The following is a 22,834-nucleotide window of genomic DNA, read 5'->3' on the forward strand; positions in this document are numbered from 1 at the left end:
TGCGACCCCATAGACGGGAGCCCACCAGGCTCCCCCGTCCCTGGGATTCTCCAGGCAAGAACACTGGACTGGGTTGCCATTTCCTTCTCCAATGCATGAATGTGAAAAGTGAAAGTAAAGTCACTCAGTCATATCCGACTCTTAGCGACCCCATGTTTCTAGGCTTGAGCAATTGTGAGTAAAGTTGCTATAAACAATCTCATACAGCTATGGGAGTAAACATAAGTTTCTGTTTCCATTGGGTGGGATTGCTGGGCAGAGAAGAATTTGGAAATTAATGTGAGTCTCCTTATATCTTCAGTCCCCAATGATTCTGTTTTCTTAATAGCTCACCCTTGACCTTAACATTGACAACTTGGAATTTTTTAAAATCATGTCTGACTACATCTGCTCTAGGTAAGCATGGCTGCAATTCTGTCTCTCCTTGCAAATGTCTTGTGCTTGCCTTTCTTTAGATTTCTTTTTATTTGTTGCCCTAGAACCTTAGCTTTATGATGGACTTATGAAGTTATGGATTTACAGTTTGCTTGTTTACTTTTTTGGCTATCGTTGTAAGGGTGAAAGCAATTATATCTCAAACTGAAACTAATCTCAAACTAGAATTTTATTTGTTCATTTTTTAAAAAACCCAATATAAGCTACTATTTTGAATAGATCTAAGAGATTCCAAAAAGTGGCGCAGTTTACTTTCAACACTGTCAATAGATAACTTTATATGCTTGTGGGAAATTTCTTCAAATATAAATTTCTCATTTGTAATTATGGAGGGTTAATTTCCATGGACTCAAAATTCTTAGGTGTTTCTAATATTATCTGCTTGTATGTCCTATAAGAAGAGGCTTGGCATCTTTTAGCAATAGGACTCCCTAGCTGATTGCAATGGCAACCCACTCCAGTACTCTTGCCTGGAAAATCCCATGGATGGAGGGGCCTGGTGGGCTGCAGTCCATAGGGTCACTAGGAGTCGGACACGACTGAGCGACTTCACTCTCACTTTCCACTTTCATGCATTGGAGAAGGAAATGGCAACCCAGTCCAGTGTTCTTGCCTGGAGAATCCCAGGGACAGGGGAGCCTGGTGGGCTGCCATCTATGGGTTCGCACAGAGTTGGACACGACTGAAGCGACTTAGCAACAGCAGCAGCTGATTGCAGTCCAAAGTAAGGTTCCTTATATCTAACTAACATTAATCTTAAATCAGTCTCACCTGTGTCTGTGTGTATGTGCACGTGCATGTCTTTGAGAGAGAGAGATTTATATATACATATATTTATAAATATATATAGATTTATAAATATAAGTAATATACAATATTATATATTATTAATAATATATAAATCTATATATAGTATATATATACACACACACACAGAGGGAGGGAGGGAGAGAGAGAAAGAGAGAGAGCAAGCCATATATAGAAGTTAGCATTTTCCTGTCTATTCCAAGCTCATGAAAAGAAAATACAAATATTCTGGACACCCATTCATTCTGCTATGTATACCTTCCTTGCTCCCTTGACTGTGCTGTCATCATCTACCAACTTCTTGGTCACTATACCACATCCACTGGGACCTTGGAGTGTACAGTGAAAGTGCTAGTTGCTCAGTCGTGTCCAATTCTTTGCAACCCCATGGACTGTAGCTTGCCCGTATCCACTGTCCATGGAATACTCCAGGCAAGAATATTGAGGTAGATAGCCATTCCCTTTTCCAGGAGATCGTCCCAACACAGGGATCAAACCTGGGTCTCCCACATTTCAGGCAGATTCTTTACTGTTTGAGCCACCAGAGAAGCCCTGGAGTGTTCAATCTTTCAGTAAATCCCAAATTTTACCATCATCTAAACCATGAAATTGGAGCAGGAAATAGCAACCCAATCCACTGTTCTTGCCTGGAGAATCCCAGGGACAGGGGAGCCTGGTGGGCTTCCGTCTATGGGGTTGCATAGAGTTGGACATGACTGAAGAGACTTAGCAGCAGCAGCAGCAAACCATGCAATACCCTAGCCTCTCAGTATTTTTGGAGATAAATTACCAAAGTGGTGCTTCTACAAATACAAGCTTTCAAACCTTACTCCAGATCTCGGACTTCCCCTCAACATCTTTTTACATGCCCCTAGACTCGAACTGAACTGAACTGAACTGAGACTTCTTCAGTTCAGTTCAGTTGCTCAGTCTTGTCCAGCTCTTTGTGACTGCATGGACTGCAGCATGCCAGGCCTCCCTGTCCATCACCAACTCCCAGAGCTTGCTCAAACTTATGACTGTTGAGTCGGTGATGCCATTCAACGTTCTCATACTGTCGTCTCCTTCTCCTCCAACCTTCAATCTTTCCCAGCATCAGGGTCTTTTCCAATGAGTCAGTTTTTCCCATCAGGTGGCCAAAGTATTGGAGTTTCAGCTTCAACATCAGTCCTTCCAATGAATATTCAGAACTGATTTCTTTAGAATGGACTGGTTGGATCTCCTTGCAGTCCAAGGGACTCTCAAGAGTCTTCTCCAACACCACAGTTCAAAAGCATCAATTCTTCAGCGCTCAGCTTTCTTTACAGTCCAGCTCTCACATCCATAAGTGAATACTGGAAAAACCATAGCTTTGACTAGATGGACCTTTGTTGGCAAAGTGATGTCTCTGTTTTTTAATATGCTGTCTAGGTTGGTCATAACTTTTCTTCCAAGGGGCAAGTGTCTTTTAATTTCATGGCTGCAGTCATCATCTGCAATGATTTTGGAGCCCCCCCCAAAAATAAAGTCTCTCACTGTTTCCATTGTTTCCCCATCTATTTGCCATGAAATGATGGGACCAGATGCCATGATCTTAGTTTTCTGAATGTTGAGTTTTAAGCCAACTTTTTCACTCTCCTCTTTCACTTTCATCAAGAGGCTCTTTAGTTCTTCACTTTCTGCCATAAGGGTGGTGTCATCTGCATATCTGAGGTTATTGATATTTCTCCCGGCAATCTTGATTCCAGCTTGTGCTTCTTCCAGTCCAGGGTTTCTCAGGATGTACTCTGATAAGTACAATAAGTACTGATAAGTTAAACAAGCAGGGTGAAATATACAGCTTTGACACACTCCTTTCCCTATTTGGAACCAGTCTCTTTTTCCTTGTCCAGTTCTAACTGTTGCTTCCTGACTTGCATACAGATTTCTCAAGAGGCAGGTCAGGTGGTCTGGTATTCCCATCTCTTTCAGAATTTTCCACAGTTTGTTGTGATCCACACAGTCAAATGCTTTGGTGTAGTCAATAAAGCAGAAGTAGATGTTTTTCTGGAACTTTCTTGCTTTTTCAATGATCTAACAGATGTTGGCAATTTGTTCTCTGGTTCTTCTGCCTTTTCTAAATTCAGCTTGAACATCTGGAATTTCACGGTTCAGATACTGTTGAAGGCTGGCTTGGAGAATTTTGAGTATTACTTTACGAGTGTGTGAGATTAGTGCAATTGTGTGGTAGTTTGACTATTCTTTGGCATTGCCATTTTTGGGGATTGGAATGAAAACTGGCTTTTTCCAGTCCTGCAGCCACTGCTGAGTTTTCCGAATTTGCTGGCATATTGAGTGCAGCACTTTCACAGCATCATCTTTTAGGATTTGAAATAGCTTAACTGGAATTTCATACCTCCACTAACTTTGTTCATAGTGATGCTTCCTAAGAACCATTTGACTTCACATTGCAAGACTATTTATTTTGCAGTTAAAGTCAGAGGATATCCCAATACACCAAACCTCTCTTTAAAAATTTCAGACTACTGTTCAACTGCTTATTCAGCTGATGACCTCATTGCCATCAGGTGGGATTTGTGACTAATTTTTTCCATGCTCCACAATGTATTTTTGTGCATTCATCCTAATCTCCATGTTTTGTTTCTGTTAATAACATTTTCTCTTGCAATCTAAGGTTAATCTTTTCCTAAAAACCCAGGAATTTCCATCTAAAATTTTGGATCAGCTGTTAACTTTGGCAAAATACTTATTGAGATTTTGGATGGGAATCACTGAATCTATAGTGAGATTCACATTAGTCTTAAAATAATAATTTTTGACATATATAGTAATTTTTCTTGCTTTAAGGTTCAGTTTGGTCAGTTCAGTTGCTCAGTCATGTCCAACTCTTTGCGACCCCATGGATCGCAGCACACCAGGCCTCCCTGTCCATTACCAACTCCCGGGATTCACCCAGACTCACATCCATCGAGTCAGTGACACCATCCAGCCGTCTCATTCTCTGTCTTCCCCTTCTCCTCCTGCCCCCAATCCCTCCCAGCATCAGGGTCTTTTCCAATGAGTCAACTCTTCGCATCAGGTGGCCAAAGTACTGGAGTTTCAGCTTCAGCATCATTCCTTCCAAAGAAATCCCAGGGCTGATCTCCTTCAGAATGGACTGGTTAGATCTCCTTGCAGACAAAGGGACTCTCAAGAGTCTTCTCCAACATCACAGTTCAGAAGCATCAATTCTTTGGTGCTCAGCTTTCTTCACAGTCCAACTCTCACATCCATACATGACTACTGGAAAAACCATAGCCTTGACTAGATGGACCTTTGTTGACAAAGTAATGTCTCTGCTTTTGAATACGCTATCTAGGTTGGTCATAACTTTCCTTCCAAGAAGTAAGCGTCTTTTAATTTCATGGCTGCAGTCACCATCTGCAGTGATTTGGGAGCCCAGAAAAATAAAGTCTGACTCTGTTTCCACTGTTTCCCCATCTATTTCCCATGAAGTGATGGGACCGGATGCCATGATCTTCGTTTTCTGAATGTTGAGTTTTAAGCCAACTTTTTCACTCTCCACTTTCACTTTCATCAAGAGGCTTTTGAGTTCCTCTTCACTTTCTGCCATAAGGGTGGTGTCATCTGCAAATCTGAGGTTATTGACATTTCTCCTGGCAATCTTGATTCCAGCTTGTGTTTCTTCCAGTCCAGCATTTCTCATGATGTACTCTGCATATAAGTTAAATAAGCAGGGTGACAATATACAGCCTTGACGTACTCCTTTTCCTATTTGGAACCAGTCTGTTGTTCCATGTCCAGTTCTAACTGTTGCTTCCTGACCTGCATACAAATTTCTCAAGAGGCAGGTCAGGTGGTCTGGTATTCCCATCTCTTGAAGAATTTTCCACAGTTTATTGTGATCCACACAGTCAAACGCTTTGAGTTTACTTTTTCTGATATCAATGTAGTCATTGTAGCTTTCTCTTTTATTAGTATTTACCTCCTTGTTCTCTCCTTTTCTTTTTAATCTGTGTTTTTATATTTAAAGTGAGGTTCTTCTAGACACCATACAGTTGGATTTGCCTTTTTTATCTGACCTGAAAATCACTCTATTTAAATCAAAATGTTTAAAATATTTACAGTAACAATTATTTATATGGTTTTGTTTCTATTTAGCATCTTATATTTGTTTTTTATTTGTTTCATCTGTTCTTGGGTCCATTTTCTTTTTTTCCTCCCATCTTTTGAACTAATTCTGTATTGAATATGCTTTAATTTTATCTCCAATATTGATATCTCTTTTTTCTTTTAATTATTTTTTTATTGAAGGATAATTGCTTTATAGAATTTTGTTGCTTTCTGTCAAACCTCAGCATGAATCCAGCCATAGGTATACATATATTCCCTCCCTTTTGAACCTCCCTCCCATCTCCCACCCTATCCCATCCCTCTGGATTGATACAGAGCCTCTGTTTGAGTTTCCTGAGCCATATAGCAAATTCCCATTGGCTTTCTATTTTACATATGGTAATGTAAGTTTCCATGTTACTCTTTCCATACATCTCACCCTCTCCTCCCCTCTCCCCATGTCCATATGTCTATTCTCTATGTCTGTTTCTCCATTGCTACCCTGTGAATAAATTCTTCAGTATCATTTTTCTAGATTCCGTGTATATGTGTTAGAATACAATATTTGTCTTTCTCTTTCTGACTCACTGCAGTCTGTATAATAGGTTCTAGGTTCATCTACCTCATCAGAACTGACTCAAATGCATTCCTTTTTATGGCTGAATAATATTCCATTGTGTATATTTACCCAACTTCTTTATCCATTCATCTGTTGATGGACAGCTAGGTTACTTCCATGTTCTAGCTATTGTAAATAGTGCTGCAATGAGCAATGGGATACATGTGTCTTTTTCAATTTTGGTCTCCTCAGAGCTTGTTTAATTTTTTGAACAATTGTTCTCAAGTTTACAATACGAATCTTTAACTTTTCACAGATTACCATTTCATGGATGATTCAAGACTCTTACAACACAAATTGCCATATCCTTTATTCTGCCCTTTGTCTTGTACAAATGTTTAAATCAAAATTTGTTTCTTGGTTCAGGGTCATTGCCACTGTCACTCCATTTGGAAGAGCATACTGTGATGGCTTCCAGGTGGCTCAGTGGTAAAGAATCCACCTGCCAATGCAGGAGACGCAGGAGATGTCGTCCTTGGGTCAGGAAGATTCCCTGGAGAAGGAAATGGCTATGCACTCCTGTATTCTTGTCTGGGAAATCCCATGGAGAGAGAAGCCTGGCGGGCTACAGTCCACGTGGCCACAAAGAGTCAGGCACGACTTAGCGACTAAAATAGCAACAGGAAAGCTACCTTAAAAATTGTGCTTGGGACAATATAATGAATAATCTCATGGAAATGCTAAAACATAATAAATAAATAAAACACAACTGTGATGGATACCAGGGGTATTAAGACATAGACCTCATCCCCAAGATGCTTACTTGAGAACATGGAACATACTGAAATGAAAAGTGATTACAAGAGAGCAAAGAAATACGTGTGGTAAATGTCTAATGGCTGAATCAAATACCACACAAAAGGAACTAAGGAGAGGTTAGCATGGATTGAAATGACCAAGAAAGACTCCACAAAGAGAATGGGACTCAAAAGAAGGATTTATAAAACAATTATTAACTAAACAAGAAAAAACAAGATGGCAATTCCAGCATTTGGTAGTAGTTTGGTGAAAATAAGCTTGTCTAGAATGAGAAATTCAAGTTGTAAATGGTAGCATATAATTGCAGAGAGGTTGGAATAATACTTTTGTGTCATTAAGCACAATGTTTTTGTAGAGCAGTGTCTCATTATTTTATAAATTATATTTTTGCAGCTTGTCCTTTTATGCTATTCCATCCCGTTCCCTTAGGTAGCAGTGATTTGTTACCCAGCTTTCCAAAGCAGCTCTACTTTCATAAACCTTGTGTCTAATATTTATTAAGGAATTACTGGAGTGAGGAAAGCAGAACTGGGAGGCAGAGAATTTAATAACTTATGGAGAAAGTAATAATGAGTCTAGTGGAGAATATCACTTTTAGACTTGAGAAAAATTTGCTTGAAAAACAATAATTATTTCTTTTTTAAAACTGAACTATAGTTGATTTAAGGGGAAACAGTGGAAACAGAGTCAGACTTTATTTTTTTGGGCTCCCAAATCACTGCAGATGGTGACTGCAGTCATGAAATTAAAAGACGCTTACTCCTTGGAAGGAAAGTTATGACCAACCTAGATAGCATATTCAAAAGCAGAGACATTACTTTGCCAACAAAGGTCTGTCTAGTCAAGGCTATGATTTTTCCAGTGGTCATGTATGGATGTGAAAGTTGGACTGTGAAGGATGCTGAGCACCGAAGAATTGATGCTTCTGAACTGTGGTGTTGGAGAAGACTCTTGAGAGTCCCTTGGACTGCAAGGAGATCCAACCAGTCCATTCTGAAGGAGATCAGTCCTGGGTGTTCTTTGGAAGGACTGATGCTAAAGCTGAAATTCCAATACTTTGGCCACCTGATACGAAGAGTTGACTCATTGGAAAAGACTCTGATGCTGGGAGGGATTGGGGGCAGGAGGAGAAGGGAACGACAGAGGATGAGATGGCTGGATGGCATCACCGACTCGATGGACATGAGTTTGGGTGAACTTCGGGAGTTGGTGATGGACAGGGAGGCCTGGCGTGCTGCAATTCATGGGGTTGCAAAGAGTCGGACATGACTGAGAGACTGAACTGAACTGAACTGATAGTTGATTTACAAAGTTGTATTAATTTCTGCAGTAAAGTGACTCAGTTATATATATGTATATTCTTTTCTTATATAGTTTATTACTGGATATTGAGTATAGTTTTCTCTGTTATACAGTAGGATTTTGTTTTGTTTATCCATTTTGTACATTAATATAAAAGCTTACATCTGCTACCTCCAATCTCCCACTCCATTCTTTCCCCAAACCCCTCCCCCTCCCCCTTGGTAACCACTCATCTCTTCTCTATGTCTGTGATTCTCTGCTTCATAGATAGGTTCATTTGTGTTTTAGATTCCAAATAGAAGTTGAATTATATGGTATTTGTATCATATAGCACACATATTATATGGTATTTGTCTTTCTCCTTCTGGCTTACTTTGCTTAGTATGATAATCTCTAGCTGCATCTTGTTGCTGCAAATGGCATTATTTCAAAGGACAAATATTTCTTAGTTCCACACTCTCCTGTTTCAGTCCTTCTGCTCTATTGCATATTAGATTTCTCTCTCTTTTTAAGTATACCTCTAATTCATCCCTCATGTCACAACTTGTGCTACTTTTGAAGCCTTAATTAATATTCCCCTGACCTGTCCAGTGATCTCACTCCATAGTTCTTGCCTGAAATTCTATGTAGAAGTAGTCTATCACCTCCCTGATGGAATCATCTGAGTGGTTATGGAGGTATTCTCCTCTTCCTTCACTATTTCATGGCATTTCTTAAGAACATTTTATCAAAGGAATATTCTCATTGATATATAGAGACTATTCTTTATTCAGTAGTATATTGCTTCTATATAGTCAATGATATGTAAACAGATGCCCTGTATGGTTGCTAACATGGCTTTATGACACTTTCTTCCTCTGTCACCACCTCTAGCCATGCACAACCTCTGCCGCCACCAACACTACTTCTGTTTCCATTACTGCTCTCACTCTTGGCTGGTATGGTCACCACTGTGCTAGGCATCATCTCTAGCTCTTTTCCAAGTATCCAAGACTCCTACATTGCTGTCCTCCTACTACGAGAGTACACTGATCCTCGCAAAGATTAGGTAATGTGTTTAAAGTTAGTGATCAGTAAAGCCAGGGAATAAGCTTAAGTTTAGGGTTTCCCTGGTGGCTCAGCGGTAAAGAATCTAACCAATGCGTGAAAAGCAGGAGACACAGGTTCCAGCCCTAGGTCAGAAAGATCCCCTGGAGGAGAGCATGGCAACCCACTCTAGTATTCTTGCCTGGAAAATCCTAGGGACAGAGGAGCCTGGCGGGTTACAGTCCATAGAGTCTCAAAGAGTCAGACACGACTAAAATGAATGAGCACATACAAGCTTAAGTTTGTCTGATTCCAAACCTCAAGTTTTTTTAACTATTGAGAACAGCCCATCAAAAAACCTCTGTTAGTTTAACGATTCACTTTTCAAAGCCTACCTTGGATGCCCACAGTGCCTATGAGGACAAACCTATTATTAACCTGTTCACAAATGTCTTTCTGACTATCTTTGTTGTCATCATTCAATTACTTAATCATGTCTGATTCTGCGACCCCACAAACTGCAGCACGCCAGGCTTCCCTGTCTATCACCAACTCCCGGAGCTTGCTCAAACTCATGTCCATTGAGTAGGTGATGCCATCCAACCATCCCATCCTCTGTCATCCCCTTCTCCTCCTTCCTTCTATCTTTCCTAGCATCAGGGTCTTTTCTAATGATTCGGCTCTTAGCATCAGGTGGCCAAAGTATTGGAGCTTCAGGTTCAGTATCAGTCCTTCCAATGAATATTCAGGGTTGATTTCCTTTAGGATTGACTGGTTTGATCTCCTTGCAGTCCAAGGGACTCTCAAGAGTCTTCTCCAACAAAACAGTTGAAAAACCTCAATTCTTCTGACTATCTTAAAGTTTTAAAAATGCTTTTCTTTTTCTTTCATTTCTGCTCCAAGTTAAATGTCTAATCCATGATTTGGTACCACTGTGGCTGTCGGTGATCACTTCCGTGAACGTCAATTTTCATTTTAAAAATGCTGTTTAAGTGCTGTTTAGCACCTTTTCCATGTGAGGTCATGTCATAATAATGAAACATTAGCACTTAAGTATCTTAATGTTCTTAAAAGTGATGGCATATGCTAAATCTAGTCTGAGTCTTTTTTGGGGGGAGGAAGGAAGCGTGATGGTGCATGAAGGTGCAGGTTGTTAACTTATTTAAATAAAGTCACATGGTAACATTTACACACTAATAAAATTGCCAATAATATCTGGTCTCAGGTTTTCCCATATCTGTGTTTCTTACATAACTTTAAAAAATTGCTACAGCTGCTGGTTTTAATTATTCCACACTTCGCCATGTTAGCTCCTATTCCATACTTCACATCATAGTCATTTCCTGTGATTCCTGACCTCTTGGATTTTCATCCTGTCTTGCTCTTTGGAATTTTTATCCTTCATCAAATGGTGTGGTGGTATTTAGTTGCTAATTCGTGTCTGACTCTTTTGCAACACCATGGACTGTAGCATGCCAGGTGCCTCTGTCCATGGGATTTCTCAGGTGAGAATACTGGAGTGGGTTGCTACTTCCTTCTCCAAGTGTTCTTCCCAGCCCAGGGATTGAACCCACGTCTCCTGCATTGGCACTGGGTCACTGTTAATTCTGTGAGGTGTAATTATGGCATGGTGTCCTCAGTAGGTTGCATGCTAATCTATGGGAAAAATGACATGCTTGAGGTTTGCTGCAAAGTACTCAGGCAGAGCTGCTGGATGGTCAGTAGGAACATCAAATGAGAAGATACTTTTGGTTATTCTTCTTCCTTTGAATGCAAGCAGACATGTAAACTGGCTTAACTCCACTAGGAGGAAATGGATCTTGATGGGTATTAACCATTGTCCTTGACTGTGAATGATTTTTATCATTGACATTTAAGGTAATTTTGACAAATGAGATGTGAGAGAAGGTCTATTGAAGAGTTTTTTGGGGGAAACTTTTTCTCACTGGTAAATACTGACAGTGGAGGAACTATTTTTCTTTTCTTCTATTGCTCAACACTTTTGTGACTCCTACAATGTGTTGCTTGTCCTACAAAGAACTGCAGTAGCTAACTTGTGACAATGAGAAATAAGCGTATAGTTGAAAGAAAACAGATCAAAGATGCAAAACCAGAAGATAGGAAGAAGCCGTGTCCCTGGAAATGTTTTTTGAACTGAGTTAATAAATTCTGCTGAAATTTAATACTTACGTGAGAAAAAAATCAGGTGTGAAATTTGTTGGTGTTAATAAGCTTTTCAAACTTTGAGGAGTGCTCATTTTTTCCCCTCACTTTTTCCTTTTCCATAGCGGCACTTGTCAGAGGTTGAAAACCCAATGGATATGTGAAGAAGAAGCTCATTAAATGGGAAGAGGTAGAAAAATTATTTTATAATTCTTAGGGTATAAATATCAGCTATCATTCACACTACCTTGAGTCTATAATGCATGCATTACTGTTAAATGTGATCTAATTATTCTGGTTCTTATCATTCACATGCATATAGAAATCTTTAGAAAAGAAACATGGTGATAAAATTTTCTGCTGAACTCAGATTCTTCCATAAAATGCTTTAGACTTCCAGCCACATCAATTCTTCTCTGTCTGCTTTTTCAGAGGAGGTTGCTGCAAGAGGAACAGTTGGCTTACATGAATGTTTGTGACAGAATCCCACATTCAGACTTAAGCTTTTTAGGTAATAATCAACAGGAATGTCATATATAAGACTCATGGACTTACAGAATTTTAAGAAATAAACTGATTTGCCAAGTCTTGCAGTCATGCAGGTGACTTGGGTCTCCTGCTTCACAGGCAGATTCTTTACTGTTTGAGCCACCAGGGAAGGCCTGTTGCGAAAGCATAATAATAGCTAAATAATTAACTAAAATAATTAGTGCGTGCTAAGTCACTTCAGTCATGTCTGACTCTTTGCAACCCCATGGACTGTAGCCCACCAAGCTCCTCTGTCCATGGGGATTTTCCAGGCAAGAATACTGGAGTGGGTTGCCATACCCTCCTTTAGGGGACCTTCCCAACCAGGGTTGAACCCATGTCTCTTATGTGTCCTGCACTGGCAGGTGGGTTTCTTACCCCTAGCACCACCTGGGAAGCCCCAAATGAGTAGGTGTGTTTTATTCCTTCTGCATGAAACATTCTAGCCTATTTTCTCATTCTCCTCTGTTACTATTTAAGTAGGATCTAACTTTTCTGAGAACCCCAAGACTATATCTTCTTCCTTTCTTTGCAACCACATCTATTCTAATTTATTATTCTGTCAAATACTAAAATTTGTTGACAAATTGACAGTAATCTGATAAAAATACAAGATCATCTTAATGAGAGTGAGAAGACCTGGATTTTAGATTCAGGGCCCTGAATCTAAATTAGTCAGTTGCATAACTGTGAACCTGTTAAGTAAATTTTGCTTTATTTGTTTTTCAAGTGCCATAATCCAAAGCCAAATTGAACTGATTTTTGGATAAGCACAGCATGCTCCGGTTGTTATGTATCATTGGAGTTGACTATAGACTCTAACTTGTCTTGCTTATCATATTATGCAAACTCAGTACAATTTTCTCATGGAAGATTGTGAAACCCCTGACTTTTAATGCTAATAATACATAGACATAGCTGGTCAATATACGGTCTGGATCTCTGGGGCCAAGTAGGGCTCTTTGTCTTACATGGACACTTTCCATGGTACTTGTTATCCCTAAACCTCCACCAGCTGTTTATTGGCCTTGCTACATATCAACTTGTTATGGATATCCAGTCCAGAAACTACTGAGATGAGTGCAAGATACTGAACAAATGCACAAATCCCATTCATGGAACTCAATGATAGTGAGCTATAGAGCTGATAACATGCTGCCTGTAAGTCTAGGCTCAATACTGACTTTGAAGATGGCATCAGATCCAAGCTGCTCTCCTGCCTTTCCATAGTTGATTTGTTTGTTGTTTGCTGTTCAGTCACTCAGTTGTGTCTGACTCTTTGAGACTCTGTGGACTGCAGCATGCCAGGATTCCTTGTCCTTCACTATCTCCTGGACTTTTCTCAAACTCATGTTTATTGACTCCATGATGTCATCCAACTATCTCATCTTCTGTTGCCCCCTTCTCCTCCTGCCTTCAATCTTTCCTAGCGCTGGGGTCTTTTCCAATGAGTCGCCTCTTCACATCAGGTGGCCAAAGTATTGGAGCTTCAGCTTTGGCATCAGTCCTATAAACTCTTGTCAAGTGATAATTTGATGAGAATAAATTATGTTTTGTCAAGAGATAAGCCTACGTTGCTCACACTTGAGACATTTTTAGGTCACACCTGTATTCCGGATACTTCCAACTGCATGTGCTGAACTTTTTATTATTTACTGCCAAGACCTCTGTTGATCCTCTTCAGACAGCTCACAGATGAAAGTTCTGTGTCAAGTTCAGACTGGCACACAATAGAATGCGTATTTTAAAGGATTAAGCAGACCTGCTTATGTATCAAGAAGGGAGAAGTTTGGAAAACCAAGGAGGAGAGAGAACAATGATGGATGGGGGGAGGGGGTGGGCAGAGATGATATAACCACTGAGAAAATTTGTCTTGCAGAAAGTGATAGGGAGCAATTTTCTTTTTAAGAGTTAGCATATAATAGTGTTTTTCACTTTTTTGCTGCTTCTTATTTATTCTGGTCCTACTGTTAGGTTTGCAGGGCTACATAAGTTCATGTGCTGAATTCAGGTATCTCAAGGTCAAGGAATACTAAAATATTGAAGTTTTAAAGAGTCAGAATGCAGCATTTTCTTGTTGTTAGTTTTGCACCTGTGTTTGAGGCTCTATTCCTAGAGATTCTATTATAGCTTAGAAATGCTTTAAAAATGAAGTGAAGTGATAGGTGTGGAGAGAAGAGATTGTTCTTATTGTTGTTCAAGGCAATTCATCCGTGACAGTTTTAATGGGCAGAACTTTATAGAGAGGATGTGATTAGAGATGTCTTCACTGAACCATAGCATGACAAAGCAGGAGTGTGGGGCTTGGTGCTTCAGTCTGTCCTCATTTTGTAAAAAGGACAATTGAGGATGAAAAAGAGAGTTTTTTTTAGGACTATGCAAAAAGTTAGTGTCAGAGCCACTAGTATGTTCAGTTCAGTTCAGTTTAGATCAGTTGTTCAGTTGTGTCTGACTCTTTGTGACCCTATGGACTACAGCACGCTAGGCTTCCCTGTCCATCACCAACTCCCGGAGCTTGCTCAAACTCATGTCCACTGCATCGGTGATGCCATTCAACCATCTCATCCTCTGTTGTCCCCTTCTCTTCCTGCCTTCAATCTTTCCCAGCATCAGGGTCTTTTTCAATGAGTCAGTACTTTGCATCAGGTGGCCAGAGTATTGGAGTTTCAGCTTCAGCATCAGTCCTTCCAATGAATATTCAGAACTGATTTCTTTAGGATGAACTGGTTGGATCTCCTTGCAGTCCAAGGGACTCTCAAGAGTCTTCTCCAACACCACAGTTCAAACGCATCAATTCTTCAGCACTCAGCTTTTCTTATAGTCTAGCTCTCACATCCATATGTGACCACTGGAAAAACCATAGCTTTGACTAGGTGGACCTTTGTTGGCAAAGTGATGTCTCTGCTTTTTAATATGCTGTCTAGTGTGGTCATAACTTTTCTTCCAAGGAGCAAGTGTCTTTTAATTTCATGGCTTCAGTCACCATCAGCAGTGATTTTGGAGCCCCCCAAAATTAAGTCTCTCACTATTTCCATTGCTTCCTCATCTATTTGCCATGAAGTGATGGGACTGGATACCATGATCTTAGTGTTCTGATTGTTGAGTATGTTAGGGATGCCAAACACAGTAGTATGTTGAATATGTTAGAGATACTAGTATGTTGAGTATGTTAGGGATAACTAGTATGTTAAAATACCAAAGTATAGGTATTTTAGACCTGGACTCTTTAGTTCTGCCACCCATTAGCTATATATTCTTAAGTCATTTGCCTGATCTTCTGGAACTCATCTTCATCATATATAACATGGAGATACTGCCTTCTCTGAGGGTTTGCTTTACCTGCCCTATAAAGTGATTACATATGATAATATATGTAAAATTATCAATATATGTGAAGTAACTATATTCTTGAGCAATACCTAATATGTGTTCAGTAAGTGTTAGCTACTATTAGTTATTGTTAGACCAAATAGCATTTCACTGGTGTACATTTGTGTGCACACCTAGCCACTTTAGTCATGTAGGACTCTTTGCAACCCTAGGGACTGTTGTCCACCAGACTCCTCTGTCCATGGGGTTCTCCAGGTAAGAATGCTGGAGTGGGTTGCCATGCCCTCCTCCAGGGGATCTTTCCTACCCAGGGATCAAACCTTCATCTCCTGTGTCCTGCCTTACTGGTGGGTTCTTTACTCACTGAAACACTTGGGAAGCCCCACATTTTTGCACATATTTACTCAAATGTTGATAGCAATAGAGATGATTCAAGGTCATAAAGAACAAGTGACAGCATTTCTGATTGTAAGAAGCTTAGGTCTGATTCAAGAGTCAAAGAATGATGCCTGAATAACTAAATAACAAGGAAAGGTAGATGTATAAGCTAATTGTTCATAACAGTTGGTTTTCAAGGTTAGGCTAATGGGGGGCATGTGGGATGGAACAGCTCTAGAAGTGCAAGCAGCCTCTCAAGAAATTTTGAGGCAAAGTTGGAGTCTTTAGCAAAAGGTCCTAGGAACAACTCTTTGTTGAGTAAAAACCCTGGAGTGAGGGTATCACGAACTTCCAAGTTAGGGCTTCCTAACTTGGAAGCCTTATAGAAAAAAGGCTCAGCTTTAACTATCTGTTGGCCAGAAGGTGTCTTATGATGATACTAGTCAAGTAAGATTTTTTTTTGCTTTTTAATTTATTGTTTTATTGAAGGATATTTGCTTTATAGAATTTTGTTGTTTTCTGTCAAACCTCAGCATGAATCCAGCCACAGGTATACATGTATCCCCTCCCTTTTGAACCTCCCTCCCATCTCCTGCCCCATCCCATCCCTCTAGATTAATACAGAGCCCCTGTTTGAGTTTCCTGAGCCATACAGCAAATTCCCGTTGGCTATCTATTTTAGATATGGTAATGTAAGTTTGCATGTTACTCTTTCCATACATCTCACCCTCTCCTCCCCTCTCCCCATGTCCATATATCTATTCTCTATGTCTGTTTCTCCATTGCTGCCCTGTGAATAAATTATTCAGTATCATTTTTCTAGATTCTGTGTATATGCGTTAGAATATGATATTTATCTTTCTCTTTCTGACTCACTTCAGTCTGTATAATAGGTTCTAGGTTCATCTACCTCATCAGAACTGGCTCAAATGCATTCTTTAAATGGGTGAATAATATTCCATTGTGTATATGTACCCAACTTCTTTATCCATTCATCTGTTGATGGACAGCTAGGTTACTTCCATGTTCTAGCTATTGTAAATAGTGCTGCAATGAGCAATGGGATACATGTGTCTTTTTCAGTTTTGGTTTCTGCAAGGTATATGCCTAGGAGTGGGATTGCTGGGTCATATGGTGGTTTTATTTCCTTTTTTTTTTTTTTAAAGGAATCTCCATACCGTCTTCCATAGTGGTTGTATCAATTTACATTCCCACCAACAGTGCAAGAGTGTTCCCTTTTATCCACACCCTCTCCAGCATTTATTGTTTGTAGACTGTTTAATGATGGCCCTTCTGACTAGTGTGAGGTGATTTCTCATTGTAGTTTTGATTTGCATTTCTCTAATAATGAGCAATGTTGAACATGTTTTAATGTGTTTGTTTTCTTTGGAGAAGTGTCTGTTTAGGTCTTTTCCCCACTTTTTGATAGGGTTGTTTGTTTTTTTGGCATTGAGTTGTATGAGCTTCTTGTATATTTTGGAAATTAATCCTTTGTCAAGTTGTTTCATTTGTTATTATTTTCTCCCATTCTGAGGGTTGTCTTTTCACCTTGCTTATTATTTCCTTTTCTGTGCAAAAGCTTTTAAGTTTAATCAGGTCCCACTTGTTTATTTTTGTTTTTATTTCCATTATTCTAGGATGTGTGTCATAGAGGATCTTGCTTTGATTTATGTCATTGAGTGTTTGGCCTATGTTTTCCTCTAAGAGTTTTATAGTTTCTGGTCTACATTCAGGTCTTTAATCCATTTGAGTTTATCTCTGTGTACGGAGAAGGTGATGGCACCCCACTCCAGTACTCTTGCCTGGAAAATCCCATGGATGAAGGAGCCTGGTGGGCTGCAGTCCATGGGCTTGCTGACAGTCGGACAGGACTGAGCGACTTCACTTTCACTTTTCACTTTCATGCATTGGAGAAGGAAATGGCAACCCACTCCAGTGTTCTTGCCTGGAGAATCCCAGGGATGGGGGAGCCTGGTGGGATGCCATCTATGGGGTCTCACAGAGTTGGACACGACTGAAGCAACTTAGCAGCAGCAGCATGGTGTTAGGAAGTGTTCTAATTTCATTATTTTACATGTAGCTGTCCAGTTTTCTCAGCACCATTTATTGAAGAGGCTGTTTTTGTCCCAATATATATTCTTGCCTCCTTTGTCAAAAATAAGATACCCATAGGTGCATGGGTTTATTTCTGGGCTTTCTATCTTGTTTCCTTGGTCTGTATTTCTGTTTTTGTGCCAGTACCATGCTGTCTTGATGACTGTAGCTTTGTAGTATAATCTGAAGTCAGGAAGATTGATTCCTCCAGCTCCATTTCTTCTTTCTCAAGACTGCTTTGGCTATTTGGGGTCTTTTGTGTTTCCATATGAATTGTGAATGTTTTTGTTTGCTGTGGGCTTATCATATATGGCCTTTACTGGGTTGAGGTAGGTTCCTTCTACGTCCATTTTTTGAAGAGTTTTAATCATAAATTGGTGCTGAATTTTGTCGAAGACTTTTTGTCTTCCTCTTGGATTGATCCTTTGATCATTATGTAGTGTCCTTACCTATCTCTTGTAATCTTCTTTATTTTAAGGTCTATTTTGTCTGATATGAGGATTGCTACACCAGCTTTCTTTTGCTTCCTATTTGCATGGAATATACTTTTCCATCCTCTCACTTTCAGTCTATATATATCTTTAGGTCTGAAGTGGATTTCTCGTAGACAGCATATATATGGGTCTTGTTTTTGTATCCATTCAGCCAGTCTGTCTTTTGGTTGGAACACTTAATCCACTTACATTTAAAGTAATTATTGATATATATGCTCTTATTGCCATTTTCTTAATTGTTTAGGGTAGATTTTGTAGATCTTTCTTCTTCTCTTGTATTTCTTGACTATATGAGCCCCTTTAAAAGTTGTAAAGCTGTTTTGGTGGTACTGAATTCTCTTAACTTTTGCTTATCTGAAAAGCTGATTATTTCTCCATCAATTTTGAATGAGATCCTTGCCAGGTACAGTAATCTTGGTTGTAGATTTTTCCCTTTCAGTACTTAAAATATATCCTGCCATTCCCTTCTGGCCTGCAGAATTTCTGCTGAAAGATCAGCTGGTAAGTGCATGGGGTTTCCCTTGTATGTTACTTTTTGCTCCTCCCTTGCTGCTTTTAATATTTTTTCTTTGTGTTTTGTATTTGTTAGTTTGATTAGTATGTGTCTTGGTGTGTTTCTCCTTGGTGGGTTTATCCTGTATGGGACTCTTTGTGCCTCTTGGACTTGATTGACTATTTCCTTTCCCATGTTGGAGAAATTTTCAACTAAAATCTCTTCAAAATTTTTCTCATATGCTTTCTTTTTCTCTTCCTCGTCTGGGACCCCTATAATTTGAATATTGGTGCATTTGATATTGTCCCAGAGGTCTCTCAGACTATCCTCAGTTATTTTCAATCTTTTTACTTTATTCTGCTCTTCAGAAGTTATTTCCACCATTTTATCTTCCAGCTCACTGATTCATTCTTCTGCTTCAGATATTCTGCTATTGATTCCTTCTAGAGTATTTTTAATTTCAGTAATTGTGTTGTTTGTATGTTTATTCTTTAATTCTTCTAGGTCTTTCTTAATTGATTCTTGCATTTTCTCCATTTTGTTTTCAAGGTTTTTGATCATCTTCAGTATCATTATTCTGAATTCTTTTTCAGGTAGTTTGCCTATTGCCTCCTCATGTATTTGGACTTCTGGGTTTTTAGTTTGTTCCTTCATTTGTGTAGTATTTCTCTGCCTTTTGTTATTTTTTTAACTTATTGTGTTTGAGGTCTCCTTTTCCCAGGCTTCAAGGTTGAATTCTTTATTCCTTTTGATTTCTGCTGTCTTAAGTTTGGTCCAGTGGTTTGTGTAAGCTTTGTGTAGGGTATGATTTGTACTGAGTTTTTGTTTGTTGGTTTTTCCTCTGATGGGCAAGGCTGAGTGAGGTGGTGATCCTGTCTGCTAATGATTGGGTTTGTATGTTTGTTTTGTTTGTTGTTTAGGTGAGGCATCCTGCACAGGGTGCTACTGGTGGTTGGGTCATGCCATGTGTTTTCCTTTGTGTGAGTTCTCACTATTTGATACTCTCTAGGGTTAGTTCTCTGGAGAAGACAATGGCACCCCACTCCAGTACTCTTGCCTGGAAAATCCCATGGATGGAGGAGCCTGGTAGGCTGCAGTCCATGGGGTCACCAAGAGTCAGACACGACTGAGCAACTTCACTTTCACTTTTCAGCTTCATGTATTGGAGAAGAAAATGGCAACCCACTCCAGTGTTCTTGCCTGGAGAATCCCAGGGCCGGGGGAGCCTGGTGGGCTGCCGTCTATGGAGTTGCACAGAGTCGTACATGACTGAAGTGACTTAGCAGCAGTAGCATCAGGGTTAGTCCTCTGGGTAGTCTAAGTAGTCTAGTAGGAGCCAATGCTCCCACTCCAAAGGCTCAGGGCTTGATCTCTGGACAGACTGTTCTCAATGGATTTCCCTTCTTTGTGAGCTTCAAAGAAACTTCAGGCCACAACAGGTAGAAACTGAGGAGAAAAAGCCTCTCTTCTCTCACACTTGGTCATGACAATCCTGATTCATTCTTGCAAAAATTGTACTGGATCAACACTCACATTTATAGGATGGCAACCAAAACAGTGGGTCTTCTGAACTTCACATAAGGAACAACTGAAGTACCTGGGGAATATTCAGACCCCCAAGATCTTGGCAGCTGAGAAGTAAAAGACAGAGCAGGAACAGTGCCTGGGCATGTGCTCACAGGAGTGGCTGCCTGAGGTTCTCAGTAGCAGAGGGCAAAAAGTCCCATGACTAGACAGAACAGAGCAGGGACTACAACTCCCCAAGTAAGATTGTTTTTGTTCCCATTATTTCTTTTCTCTTCCTTTCCTGAAACCTCAGAAGAGGGAATCAGAATTAGTAGTTCATGTGTAAGGGCTGGAAATGAGGGAGAAAGAGAAAAGTCACTTGCAATTCTTTCCTAAAGATGTATGCCCTGACTTCAGTAAACTTAGGTTAGGAAATGTATGTGGAGAAGTCCTACTTTGATCAATACAGATCATTAAACTGGATCATTTTGATTACTGAATTGAGAGAGTGTTTGTGACTCAAACTGATACTAGCTCTCTTTTTTTCTTTTATTTCCATAAAGGATCTAGAGGAGCTAACTGAATTTTCACCTAATGGTAGGAAAAAAACAAAACAAAACAAAACACCATAGCGTTACTAGATACCATCCAATGGCAGAAAACAAACAAACAAACCCATAGCATTACTAGTGGTAGAAAAAATAGTTACTCTATGATTATCTTAATAAATCTTCTGTTTTTGAAAAATCATGTAACATTTTGGCCCAAGTTTGCTATCAGCTGCCAAGTTATTCTGGCCATTTTTTTCAGTGGAAGCCATCATGATAAAATGGCTGTTGTTCTTTTAAATAATTTTTAGAACAAAGAAAGGAAAGTATACCTACTTATTTATTTACAGACACACACATATGTAGGTACATATTTACATGGGCTTCTCAGGTGGCTCAGTGGTAAGGAAATACCTGGCAACAGGAGATGTGGGTTCAATCCCTGAGTCAGGAAGATCCCCTGGAGAAGGAAATGGCAACCTGATTCAGTATTGTTGGCTGGGAAATCCCATGGACAGAGGAGACTGTCAGGCTACAGCCCTTGGAATTGCAAAGAGTTGGACATGACTTAACAGCTAAACCACCACCACCACATATTTACATACATATTCAATGCAGTTTCCTAGGCCTTTTTATACTTGATTTGTCAGTGGCCCTTTACAATGTATAGCATTTGTTAGGAATGCATTTTGGATGAAAGAAACAGCACAGAGAGAAAATCTGCCTTCGTTGGCCAAACAGTACAAGACATAAGTTTTTAACAGTTGAAAGAGAAATGAACTAGAGAGTGAACACCTGGAATGGCAAAGTAAAATCTCAGTGAATTTTGTTCTTTGTGTAAAACAACAAAATTATGGGAAAAAACTAAAACCAATAATCTAAAATCGAGTGCACAAATCTGGCAATAATCAAAGCCGTAGGATAAACTGAAATTCATCCCTCAAAGAGAAACACTGTTGAAACTCAGTGAGATGATGGGGTCTGTGACATTTTAACTTGTAGCTCTTTCCTTTTCTTCACCTTCCCCAGTTCAGTAGTATAGTAGCCAAAATTTGTTAGCATTGCAGATAATGAAAAGACCTTACTGCTTTTTAAGATTTGCTAAATGCGCCATCCACAGAGCACAGTCAACATTTTGTTCAAAGGTGAACTGTTGGAAACCTCTATTCTCAGACTGTAGTGATTATTTGATTGGATTAGAATTCAACTCAGTGTGTGTGCGTGTGTGTGTCTGTGTGTGTGTGTGTGTGTGTGTCTGTGTGTAGGGAGAAGCCTACCTCAGGCCTTTACTATAGCAAACTGCGGGCAAAATGTCAGTTGCCTCAGGTGGTCATTTCAGCTGGGCAAACAAGAGCTTGACTGAGGAATTTAAAAGGAAATCCTGCAGAAATTGACAGTCACAGCAAACTTTAGAAATCTCAGACATGTTCTTGGAAATCTAAAAGGCTGTACACTTGCTAATGCCCAGGAAAGACCTGGGAAGAGAAGAGGATACCATTCATTCACCTTTGGATGATCTTGAGGCCCTAGGTAAGTAGGGCATAAAAGCTAAGACTGTTTTATAAGCTGACTGAAGTTGTAAGGCTAGACTTTTCATGCAGATCCCCTTGGAAAGGGGTAGAAGTTTTAAAGGTAAAATATCTAATAAAATTTTATGACCAACTATTTGTTGACCACTAAATTATACTGAACCAGGTATGTGATGCCTAGGAAGTCGGACTTAAAAATAAAAACAAGAACTTAGTAAAGAAATTAGCATAGAACTGCAAGGCAACACACTTCAGGGTATACAGAATCTAGAAATACTGCTAAAAAATAATCAGAAATGATAAAAGAGTCACAACAGGAAAATTTGGGGGTGACTGAGTAAAGGATTGTCACCCTGCTTATTTAACTTATATGCAGAGTATATCATGAGAAATGCTGGGCTGGAAGAAGCACAAACTAGAATCAAGATTGCCGGGAGAAATGTCAATAACCTCAGATATGCAGATGACATCACCCTTATGGCAGAAAGTGAAGAGGAACTAAAAAGCCTCTTGATGAAAGTGAAAGAGGAGAGTGAAAAAGTTGACTTAAAGCTCAACATTCAGAAAACAAAGATCATGGCATCTGGTCCCATCACTTCATGGGAAATAGATGGGGAAACAGTGGAAAGAGTATCAGACTTTATTTTTTTGGGCTCCAAAATCACTGCAGATGGTGATTGCAGCCATGAAATTAAAATACCCTTACTCCTTGGAAGGAAAGTTATGACCAA

General features: G+C 39.6%; 1 long non-coding RNA gene across 1 annotated transcript in view; it reads left to right on the forward strand.

Annotated features, from left to right (window-relative positions):
* Positions 1–231: 231 nt before the first annotated feature.
* Positions 232–22,834, forward strand: part of LOC147367392 (uncharacterized) — a 66,111-nt gene continuing 43,508 nt past the window's right edge. The window contains exon 1 of the long non-coding RNA XR_015169187.1: positions 232–396. This is a non-coding gene — a long non-coding RNA (uncharacterized LOC147367392). The remainder of the gene's footprint in view (positions 397–22,834) is intronic.

The sequence above is a fragment of the Bos grunniens genome, chromosome 8 (assembly GCF_055505025.1).
Source record: "Bos grunniens cultivar Pamir isolate PY7600 chromosome 8, Bosgru_T2T1.0, whole genome shotgun sequence".
Taxonomy (NCBI): Eukaryota; Metazoa; Chordata; class Mammalia; order Artiodactyla; family Bovidae; genus Bos; species Bos grunniens.